General features: G+C 38.1%; 1 protein-coding gene across 2 annotated transcripts in view; it reads right to left on the reverse strand.

Moving 5' to 3' along the window:
* Nucleotides 1–12284, reverse strand: part of INO80C (INO80 complex subunit C) — a 32442-nt gene that overhangs the window by 16806 nt on the left and 3352 nt on the right. Inside the window, exon 1 of one of the 2 annotated variants that reach the window (XM_050891966.1) lies at nt 5740–5851. The exons of the other annotated variant lie outside the window; for it this stretch is intronic. The gene's annotated coding sequence lies outside the window, so the exon portion shown is untranslated. Of the gene's footprint in view, nt 1–5739; nt 5852–12284 lie in introns of those variants that run through there. 2 annotated transcript variants of the gene reach the window in all.

Genomic DNA, 12284 nt, shown 5'->3' on the forward strand with positions numbered 1-12284 from the left:
CAGCTCTTCACATTGCTGGGAACAATTCACAGAGAAAGGTGTCAGAATGAGACATGCTTAAGCTCAAGTTAAAATGATGGGTAAAAATTTCTCATCACCAATGTTATTAGCATAGAGTATTTCTGAGAGCAAACCGAAGACTCAATAACAATGTAGGACTGAAGAAATGGCACTCTCTTGAACAAGATGAACTCTCTCCATGTCTGTGACAGAAAGGTTTGCTGGAAAGACTTACTCAGTAACGTGTGTAAACATGTCTTCCCCATCTGGTTGCATTTTACTGGTTCTTGGATTCAGCAAGAAAAACTTTTTCCCTCTTCCTTTCCACTCACTAAAATGAAGCCCAATACAATTTCCTCAGCCTTTTCTCTCTCAGCACTCTGGTACATGGTAGCATTTTAGGAACGTTCTCCCCTCACAGAAGGTCCTGCCTTATTTTGAAGTAGGACAAAAAATATTTCAGCTTGAAAATGTTCAAATGCCAGGAAGGAAAAAACCTAATCTTGCATATTCACAGCAAATTTTGTTCCACAGGGTACTGAAAAACTCAATTTACTAAACAAAAAAACTGAGTAGTAGCTAGCTGAAAACAGGTATTAAGTACAGTGCAGATCAATGTCCTTGATTTCAAGCAGCTAGTAGGGTGGGCAAGACAGTCATGCATATAGTGTAAATTGGGAGTAAATCCATTTAAGTCAATGGGCTTCATCATTGCCAACTCATCTCAAAAGACAAGGTTCCTGGTACAGGTTTCTGCTTCCATTGACATCAAAAGTAAATCTCCCAAACGCCCGACAACAAACATATTTTTGTTTAAATTATGACATTGTCCTCAGATGCTGCTGCTGCTTTCACTTATAAAGCAAGCTGAGGGAGGGTTGTTAAAAACAAACATAACAACACAAAGCTTGAAATTAGATTGTTGAATTATTATCATAATAGTTTATAATTCCAAGTACATGTCACTAAATGTACTTCAGCTTCTTCTAAGCATTCTCCAGAGGACTTCTGAGTCACGTGTCAAACTACTTCTCTGTGTGAGACTTAGAAAATCTGCCCTTCCTAAAGCAGTTCTTTCCCTCTAACTTGCTGAGTATTTCCGCTGAGCATCAAGAGTTAATCAACTATGCAAATTAACTCCAAACATATGACTAAAATTTAGAAATAATCTTGCCTGTTGGGTGTAGGGGGGGAGAGGTGTTTGAAGCAGGACATGGAAAACGTTTCAATTGCAATCTAAATAAATAAAGATAATACATAAAGACACATATGCTGTCCAGAAAGCAATCTGTACATTATGCTTTCGAATTTTTACACTGCTGTTTTGAGGTGAGTTAAAACATCTTACATTCCAACTGCCTTAGAAAGGCTGAATAAAATTTTACTCATGCACTAAAAGATTGGACTGTCACAAAGTGATGGATGGCTTTTCTATGTTCTCTGTAGGGCATTTCAATACCATAGACTCCAAGTGCTCTTGATTAAAAGGCGACATTCTCATTTAGGGTCCCGTCACTGCCTGAGCTTCAAACCATTATCATTCACCTGCACTGGTGCTTCCAGTGACAAAATACTTACCAAAATGTATAAAATACTAATTACTTTAGTCACTTTGATAGAGGTATAAAACACCCTAAAGCAAAGCTCTATTACGCTGTGTGAGGGTTTGAATTCAAAATTAAAAATGCAGCCAAAGGGAGAATAAGATTTTAATTACATTCCCTACCTCTCAAACATTTCTTGAAAACCTAGGGGAAAAAGACCTAGCAATTTCATGACACAAGAACTCTCTTCTTACTGGTTCTGTTCACTTAAGGAAAAAAAAAAAATCCAGAAAAACTCAAATTTACTTTGTTCTCTTCAAAATTATTAAACTGTCAAACACAGAAAGAGACTAACAAGCTTCAATAAAAAGCTTTGATTTCTTCTCAGGAGATTTCAGATGCCAAACATGTTTTTCCATTTAAAAACTTTCAAACACCATGATAGACAAAGTTTTATAACTTACAGATATTTCAAGGAAAAAAAATTACTATTTTCTATGGGTAAAAGCCCCACATAAAATGTAATTGGGATGCAACTGTGAATAGCTTCACACTATTGCAGAAAAGCTTGGTTTAATTTGCATTTGCCACAAAGCTCCCTTCGGCTTAAATAATTGCAAAGGATCTCTCACTTTTAGATTTCATTTGGTGGACTGGGACTATTCCTTGTTTATAACGTTTGACAGTTTTCTTTATTAAGAAAATCGTAACTTGGACAAATTCATGAGTTGAATGGCATGCTGAAGCAGCTCTGGAGCTAAAAATTTCAGTATATATGGAATGAAAAAGCACGTGTTAGTTCGTCCTTTCACCAAGGGTAAAACTGAGCCTAGCTAACAGAATATTTTGATTCCCCAAGAGAAAAAAAGTCTTCTAAATTGATGGGCCTTAAGACTGAAAATGGATGGAAGCATACTAGCAAAAAAGACTAGAGTAAATGACAATTGAATTTTTATAAAAACTGCCAGTATGTTCCTTTCTCTATCAGAAAAATTCAGTTCAGTCAAGGACTTTGGCTAAACTGCTTCTTAAAGTTTAAAATACATCATTTGATATAGAACAGGTAAGGTCTAAGTATTTCTGGAGAAAAGACTGGAGGATTACAATATGCTCATGTGCTATTAACATTGTAATGCTGCTCAGGGAGCACATCAAAATCCCTCTGTTGAGTAACAGGCTTCAGCCAAGGCAGGAGAAGGATCCAAGTCCATTCATCTGCACGTGACTGAACCAGGGACAAGCAAAGCAGAAAGATATCGGCTCCTATGGCTGATGGGAAAGCAATTCCATTCTGCAAAAAATACTCAGCTTCCTGATTCTCATTTATTCTGTAAAACTTTAGCCATTTTGACAGGAAACGTTTGAGTAATGTCGTGGAAGGCGGCAAAGCTGAGCTACATGAGCATGCGGACCACATCCGAACGAGACGTAAACAGCACGTGGCAATAACGGGATAAGATTGTGAGGCTATAATAGCACAGGAATATATATGTTATAGACACTGTTAATATGTTTTGGAGGGCTTTAAGGACTTCGTTTAGCTGCTTAAAAGTAGCCATTCATGATAAAGCACAACTTGTAGCTTCCTTAATGCTTTTGTTTAACATTGACCTATTCCCTGATTGGAGGAATAAGAAGATTCAGAAAGCCCCAGAGCCAGTTTGAGCCAGGAAAAGGAGACATAGTGACAACTAGCCTAAAAAAAACCAGGAAAGAGAAAGAACCTGCCTAGAGATGAGAAAAAGGACCCAATGAGAGAGAAGACGACCCCAGACCTGAATATTACTATCGGACCAGACAATGGTGTGAGGGATGGGAATTTAGATTATAAGGGTATAATTGCCCAGGGATTTTAGTGTTTGGGGTCCCTCTCCCAAGGCACCCAGCTCAAGCTGTCTATATTTGTGCACCATAGATAGAATAAATTAGGCTTTTTATTTTGAAGGCCTCGATTAGCGATTCGGCTTCGGGGAACCTACGGTCAAGCCTGAGGGAAGAAGAAGCGGCGCCCAAGGGTGAGTGTGTGTGTGTGTGAGGACTCAAAAGGGACACCCGTCAGCTCACTGGAGTCGCCTGCTGTGAAGGGACTCCAGTCCAAGCAGTTAAAGTCTCGGGTGGTGTGTGTGTGACTCCCTGACTGGTGTGTGAATGCTCGGGTAGCAGCTTCTCCCTTAACAGTAACAAACAAAACCAAACCGTTCTTCAAGGAAACGTAGTTAATTAGTTTCGAGTAAAGACAGGGTGTATCTTTCTTCCAGAGCTCCTATTCTATCTATATTTCTTAGGAAAAATAGACCTGAATCAGAATAGTCAAATTTTACATTCAGATATTATGGACTAAGTGGTAAGCTGATACAGAAAACAAAACTTTACTTTTGCATTTTCCCTGGTTTTTGCACATTTTAGCACTTCCTTCTGTCTGTCTTAATTGTCACTTTAAGTAGATAAAAATTCTATTTCTATTATGTTTCTGCTAACTACACCTACTGCTGCCATGATGCATTAGTAAATACTAGCAGTTGTACTGCAAAGGCTTAGCACTGCAGTCTAAAGTTACTCAGAAGAAGGTTTTTCCATTTGTGTACAGGTAATTAAGACTGTCATATCCAAACAATGTCAGATGAATGTTAGGTACACTGACGTATGGAACATTCCATTTCTAAAGCAATTGAGAATAAAAATAGTCTTTCTACAAACCTTCAAAAAGTTATCAAAGGTATAACATATCAGAGAGCAGTAATTGTATCAGATACTCCAAAGGTCTTTAAAAGAGGACAAGAAAAGAAACTATACCTTAGTTTTTAAAAATCTTCAGACTACAAGTGTCATCTTTATTGTTTGTCTCACATTATGGGACAAAAAAAATCTGGCTGTACATGCCCTGAATACTACATCCACTTTCCTTCATCTAGCAAACTCAACACCAACCATTCCTGGTTTGAATAACACGCCAGGTCTGCTGTACTCAGCAAAACTGTAGGTGCATTATCCTATGGATACCTACATTTAACTGGATAATGAAAAAAACTGATGACTGAACCAAAATAAACATACAGCAAATTCTAATTTAGATGAAAATAAGGTAATACAAGGATCTATTGTAGACTATTTTGAGGTTGCTCAGGAGGAAAAGGGAGGAGACAGTTGTATAGTGATGCTAATTTCAAGGCAAATTTCTGAAATATTTCTGCAGAAACATTTGTACAAGTAGGTGGCTGTTTACTCAACTATGTAAGTTCTGTGGCCATACACTTCACCCTGATACTGTATATTGAAGTTGAGGAACTGCAGCACATCTGAAAAGCGCCAGACAGTTCAGTGTTTGCATATAAACTTGTATCCCGCCTGCCTTTTTTGCTGGACTTGAAACAGAACAGAACTATTAAAAGACTTGACTTTCCACTACATTAGAATTAGTGAAGTTTTGGTATCACATCCACGATTGTAGGTGAGAGCGAAACATAGTATTTAATATTTTGTGATGGGTTTAACAGGATATTTTAAGACATCTTCCACAATGAATTATTTAGCAAATAAAAAAATACCTTTTGGACAGATGGAAAGGAGGAGGATAAAAAGGGCAATTCTGTGGCTGCAACAAAAGGCAATTCTGGCTGCAACAAATAGGTTTAATAAAAATTAAGGAGAAAATGGAACTTCTGACTTGAGAAAATTTAAGGTTGTTAATGTGAGACTCAAACTAGCATTGCTAGTTGTAGACTATGTAAAAAAAGATAATCAACTTAAAGAATAAGGACTTTCCAGCTAACTACTTTGGTTGGAGGCGCCTGAACACACTGTGCAAATGTCAAGGAAAAAAGGCCTTCTCCTATTCCAGTTTGTTGATTTTAAGAGTTAATTTTGCTGTAAGAACATTGTGCTGTTCCTCCCAGGGAAAAGCAGTTCTACTGAAACATAACCATTTTTACATTGTAGGGAGAATTAATACCGTCTAAATGTAGTCATTGAATTTTGGGCTTCATTAATAGACTATGGGGAAAAGTACCCAGCTGAGGTACCCTGACCTGCCTATGGAAGGAGCATACAACTGCTCCTCTAGGGAGAGGATGCACCCATCTTAATCACATAAATCAGACGTCTGAAATGAGACATGGTAACACTGAATCATTGAGGCTGGAAGGGGTCTCGGGAGGTCACTAGCCCACCTCCTGCTCAAAGCAGGGTCAAAACTGACCTTGGACCAGGCTGCTTAGGGCTTTGTCCCAGCAGGTCTTGAACACCTCCAAGGACAGAGATTCCACAGCTCTCTGGGCAACTCTCCATCTCCCTAGTTAGAAATCAATACCCTATAAAATAGAAAATAGTGGTTTTATTAACAAAAAGCTCTTTTGGTCATGAGCAGTCATATAACTCACGTTAATTACTGCCCTAATTTCTACATGCTCCATTTCAGCAGTATTTTGCTGTAGTCCTGACGGTTTCAGGGCATAAATGTAACAAAGTTTCTAGGCAGAGGGGTCATCTTTTATTAAATGTACCTGTTTATCTGGAAAATTAAGACAAGCTTCTGGATGGACTGCATACCAATACATAACTGACTCAATAGAAAGACTGTTTCTATGGCACATAACTTTCACGCAGTTTCCTACAGGGTTTTAACTCCCTCCTCCTCTCTCCTAGATGATGAGTATTTTCATAATACTCTCTCCCTTCTCTGATTAACATCCCCTGTACTGCTGGGATGCCACTAACCTTTTCTTCAAAGATGGTCTACTTGATACATACCTAACCAAAGTCTAAGCAGTTGTTCTATATTTAGCTTGGGAAGTTGCTGTTTCATTTTCAGATTTGAAAAAAAAACTTGTATGCTTGAAAGCTTATTTGATTTTTCCAGCTGTACCACCTAAGTGACACTATCCATACCTGTAAACCTTCTCTAATTTATGCAGAAACCATCATAGGCTTCTCAGCCTTTTCTGCCCTTCTTCTTGTTCTTTCACTAACTCAGAAAAGCATAGATCTGAGGAAGCAGTAAGTAAGGCTGTCATGATAAACACGTTGCATCCTTATGAACACAGGGGTAAGTAGTGCTACAAGCATGCCAACTCTCTAAGGGCAGAAAAGTAAAAAAACCTAACTTGCTTAAAACTGTGTAGAAGGTTTCACCTCTAGGCCTGTGGATGTTTGCAAAATGAGGTATCTTTTTAAATTATGTCAGATTTTATATAATTCACATATTAGGCAGGTTGTGCATGGAAGCACATGGAAGTGCGATATTTTGTCTGTTTAATGAAAATTAAGGCCATATGATATATAACAATTCATTTTTCTCTGTTTAATAAATGATAAAAGGACAGATATGATACTAGAAGTCTCTCTTCATGTGGTAAATCCTAGCAATGGCCTGCAATGCTTTACAGAAGGATTTTTCTTTTAATTCCCCAAAATGCTCCTTATCCACAGCAGCGTCTTGTAATCAGCAAGGACAATTTTTCTTCCTGAGTCAGCCAGCACTTGCATCCTGGGGCAGGATGATTAAAAACCATCTAACTACAGATATTCACCCCTCCCAGAATGATAAACTCTGCTACAGTTTAATTACGTATTACTCACAAAATAGTTTCCTTCTATCCATTTCAAATTTGTTTCTTGAATTAACAGTGATGCATTTTTATTACAACATAAATGCATGTTATTAGATGGCATGACTATGTAGCTTTTTGGCTAGAGTTTTGGAAGGAAAAGATTTCTGATCCCTGTTTGCACAACTGTGTATGTTGCATTAAAATTATCATTAGACAAAACACGTAACAGAAATAAATACCTAAAACACATAAGCAGACCATTCTGACAACTGTGTTCAATACCAGACTACAGAGTCGTTCCCTTTGGAACAGACAGAACCTCCATCCTCGGCTGTAGAGGAGACAACACTTCCACGCTCCCCTCCCACCACACCAGACTGGCTTCCAGCCTGGTGGTTAGGGTGTGCGTGGGGAAAAAAGAGGGTTTGAATCCCCTCAGGCAGTGGCAGGAACAGGACTAACTTCAAGTGGAGGACACAGCAAGCACTTGTAAGGACACATGATATAAAAAGCAAGTATCAGTGCCGTAAGTGCGACTTCTGTTCTACTTTTGAAAGAAAGGATTTAATATCTGCTTTCAGAAAGGCAGATGTTCATGGTTCTGAATCCCAAGTAGAAAGAGTTGCCTAAATCTTCAGGGAGAAGTAGAATTAGGACTAGTCCATAGTATTTCCTGCTAGCTTATTTTGGTGGCATCTCACAGAGCTTGCTGGAGTTTTTAGAATCAGTTAAGGTACTTAGAGACAGACAGACAAGCAGTATGACAGCTGAAGCTGTCACTCTCCAGACCTTCCCACAGGCAGGGACACTGGATCTACTAATGAATCAGATGTTGAACTGTGCCAGTTTTCATTCAGTTTGTTACGGTAAACTAATGAAATCTGCAGTTAAGAGTATCTAAGCTCATGAGATAGCTCGCTTGTAGTGGAAAAGTGGTTTTCCTTGCCACGTGGTCCTGTTTCTTCCTTGCGCTTCCTCCAACACCTGTTAGACCTCCCTGTGAATCAGTCCAGTTCACCAACGCAGCAGGAGACAATGCAGCTTCCTGGGAGAGGGGGAAGGTTTGGTAAGTTAGTCTTCTGACTGATGACCTCTATCAGTGGCTGAGCAGGTCTGGTGAGTACCAAAGCTGGTGTGACGCAGGCAGCAGGAGCATGCAGCTGAGACTTGTGGAGGTGGGTAAGCATGAAGAAGATAGGAGGAGACTGGGACTCTTTCCTTTTTGATCATGAGAAGCTAATAGATTGCCTAATTGAGCCTCTTGAAGTTGCAGGTGTGCTTTGCAGTGAGACAAGACATGCTGTTCATGGATATGAATTCTGCTGGGAGGGCCAGGTATATTTCACAACACGGAGTGTCACAACTTTTATGGCTTTCTGCAGGTCTAAATAAATAGCCAATGTCTCCATTCTGTTTTCTTGGAATGCCTAAGAAATGTGTTCAAAACCCTCCCAGGCTACCAAATTAATATTTCTATTAGCCTTTCTAATCCAAAATTAATACATTTCTATAACTACTAATGCCTTGCTAAAGCAAGAACTGAAGTTATTACCCAACACAAGCATTACATTTTACAAAAATGTGAAAAACAGTCTGACGCCTCTTCAAATCTGCAATATCTAGACAGTTAAGTTACTGCAAATTTTCTTTTGTTAATCTGAACCTTTTAATGCACTAACTGGATTCTGAGATCGTTTTTTAGGAGCACTACCTCTCAGACAAAATGTCATGCTAAAGTACACGCATGCACTGTTTTAGATTGCTCTTTCTCCTTCAAAAAATAACCCGTCCTATTTTATCTCCTTATGACAGAAGCAGTGAACCATCTTTATTATCTGTCCTCAGTTTCCTGCGTGTTTATTATGAATCCTGAAATTAAGTGTGATCATAGTAAGACTCTCCATTTTCTGTTAGCTAAAGGAAAAACTAAAATTCTCTACTAGGATAAGGGGAGAAGGGTAAAAAAACCATGACACCAGCATACTGACGCCCATAGTAAAAGTCAATACACATATGCTTTTGCTTTTCTACAACATAACACATCTGTGTTTACTCTAAATCTAAAATCTAATCACATTTGGTTGGGGGGTTGGTAATTCTCTGAGACTGGCATAGTCTGGTTTCAAAATTCACATATTTTTATGATTACAGATCATCTAAAGCCTTCAATATGTGATAAATGTCAAGCAAAGTCAATTCTTCCCTCTCAGTTTTGACAGTTCCCCTTTTAATCTAGATTGCTCTGTAAAAGCAATTCCCTTCTTTTTAATAAAGCTAAACTTAAAACACACATAACTTTTGCCAGATTTCCCTACAAAATCTGCTAATTGTCTTTTAATTATCATTTTTCCCCATCAGGGACTGCAGGGATTCTGGTTCTTTAACAGATTTGACTTCAAATGTGCAAGCGACAAAAACTGGTACCTCAGGATAATCCTGGCTCTCATTAGTGGACTGCCTGAAAATAAGCTGGTTTTTGGGAAGAGTACAAAAACCCCATGGGAGAAGAGATGCTTAATATTTCAGCTGTTCACTGTCTGCTTTGTTGCAGAAAGTATCTTTGTGGTCATGTGTCTGAAAGGATTGGGAGATGTAAGCAGTGACCCTCTGAGTGCTTCATACAGGCAACTGCAAGTTTGGGGGATTTTCAGTGCTCTGTGGTCTGCTGACATGCAGTGTGATACAGAGTATGTTACCTATCTGGGGGATAGCCATCCCAATTTAAACACTACCTGCTAAAACTCTTGTTAAGACATGGCAATTTGTTTCAGACTGGCTGCTGGTTTTGTAAGAGCCCTTGGGTAGGGTTGTGAATAAGTGTGCAAGTGGCTGAACTTGAAGAGCTCACCTCAGCAGTTCTTATCAGTAACTAGCCATCGACCGCACCGTATCACGATATCTATACTTTATCCAATGAAAGTGTCATTTAAATCAATTTAATTAGGTTTGAATTAACATCCCCTGGGAGCACATTACGTCTTTTAAAGAGACCGTTCCAGGCAAGCAGTAGCTTCAGACTGGCACTGCTTCATTGGTTAAATTCATATATTTTCAGTTACTGTCATAACCTTAAGGGCCAAGAGATGCTTAAAAAAAAAAAAGGTGTAGTCTAGAGCAGAATGATGTGATAGCTTTTTAATAAACTGGCAAATACATATGTACTTACATCTCCCTACTATCATGCTGTATCAGGGTCCTGCTGTCTCTTTCAGGGCAGGTGGATTGGGGAGAAACACAACTTGTTTATTAAATTTCCAACTACAAAGGAAAATCATGCTTTTCTGTTACAGAAAGTCTTATATGGAATAGTGTTATAATAATTACAATACGTTCAGTGTTATACTGATTGGAGTAAACAAGGTCTGCATTCATAAGTAGGTCATTTTTAATTTCAGATCAGAAAGTTATTATATTGTGATGCACGAGAGGAGGTACTTGTCCCAGAACATGGTGAGAGCAGCAGTTCAGCTCAGTAGTTGTAGTGGTACTCACCGATTCTGTAGTTAAACTCCTTCTCCCTAACCTCATTTTTCAGGAAATTACAGCCAGATCAAATGGACTCTTTAAAAGAAAGTTATTTTAAAATTGATTTGATGGTTTCCTACTTACAGTGATAGGCTTGGTAAAATAGCATAACAGGAGAAAAGATTAAATTTACTGATGGTTTGGAGTCCAATTCCATGCTATTTATGTACTAGGGTAAGCTCTCTGTCTTTAGTGCACAGCTTCTGAGTACATAACAGTAACCATGTTAATATGTATGTATTTAAGTCTTCTTGTTGAACTTACAGCTGTCTTATCAGAACTCTAATCTGATGATCTTCAGTTTACAATATAAGACATCATTGTTCAGTTACATTTAAAATAAGATGGAGTTCTAAGCGTATCTTAGAGTTGCTCCTTTTATTTTCATGCTGTGCATGAGAGGAGCTTATTTAAGATGACAGTAACTTTAAACCATTTTTACTTTATTTTCTAATATTGTTGTATAGCTTCTGTTTTTAAGCATAGAACAAGAAATACAGAAAGTGTTAAGTATACATATGAAAGCTAGTTACATAAAATGAAGGTTGCCAGTAGTACTGCTGCAATATTCACAATTAGAGATAAAATCAGTATCTTTAATAGTTGAACTCTTAAATACCATTGCAGAAGAGGAAGTTCAGTCTTTATTTTCTAAATGGTACCAAGACCTGCTGTTGCTACAACGATGGAGAGGAAGAAAGCAAAAAGCATTCTCTGTGTATTTCTGTAGTTTACAGGGCAGTTTACATCAATTCAAAACGTAAGAAAGACGGAACATGATGTCATTCTCTAAGTAAGGTGTTTACTATACTTCATTACGTAAATCTGAAGTTGTTTCACAAATAATGTAGGCAAATAAATATTTACCATAAAATTTAGCATATTTTCTCTCTTTAATTGTCCTCTGACAAAATCAGAGACTTTTTTTTTTCCAAATCATTCTCTTATCTCACTGCAAATTTTATCTTTAAAGCTTGCTAGCTGTCATGGGCAAGCATTTTGTTTCATCCATTACATCTTGATATAGAACATCATACTCCTTTAAAAGCTTCCTGTTGCTGTATAATCTATAACAATAATGGTGTGAACATGAAGGTGGAGGAACTGGTGACATTTTAAGATCAGTGTCAAAGCTTCTATCCCAGGTTAAGTGATAGTAATTCAAAAGACCTGGAGACACGTCTGCACAAGAGCCAGCGATGGAGCTGAACCAGCCCAGCAGCTATTGGGAATCATTAGGCAAGGACATCTAACTGGACGGTGCTGCGTAAACCACTGAACAGCATTGGTTTTGACACACGAATGTTACCATTCAATATACATACTAATCCTCAACATTAAAAATCTGCTGCTGCAGCAAAGACTGAGGTATTTTTCAGTGGCATGACTGCATGGGAGGAATAATTGTGTAATGCTAATGAAAGTGATGTAATCAATTTGCAATCATGCTTTCCTGTAAACTCGCTTTTAATTTTACATTTGGTAAATACAGGCATTATATCAAAAAAACATGTGTCTCCTTCTGTAGACATGACTGACAAGCCCTGCATGCAATGTGCTTCCAAAACAAACATGACTCAATACCTCTGGGTCGGTAACTCATACAAACGATGAAGAATGTTTTTTGGTAATGTTCCTAAAGTGTATCTTAGAGAAAGTAGCAATTCAT

The sequence above is a fragment of the Gymnogyps californianus genome, chromosome 2, assembly GCF_018139145.2.
Source record: "Gymnogyps californianus isolate 813 chromosome 2, ASM1813914v2, whole genome shotgun sequence".
NCBI classification, from domain to species: Eukaryota; Metazoa; Chordata; class Aves; order Accipitriformes; family Cathartidae; genus Gymnogyps; species Gymnogyps californianus.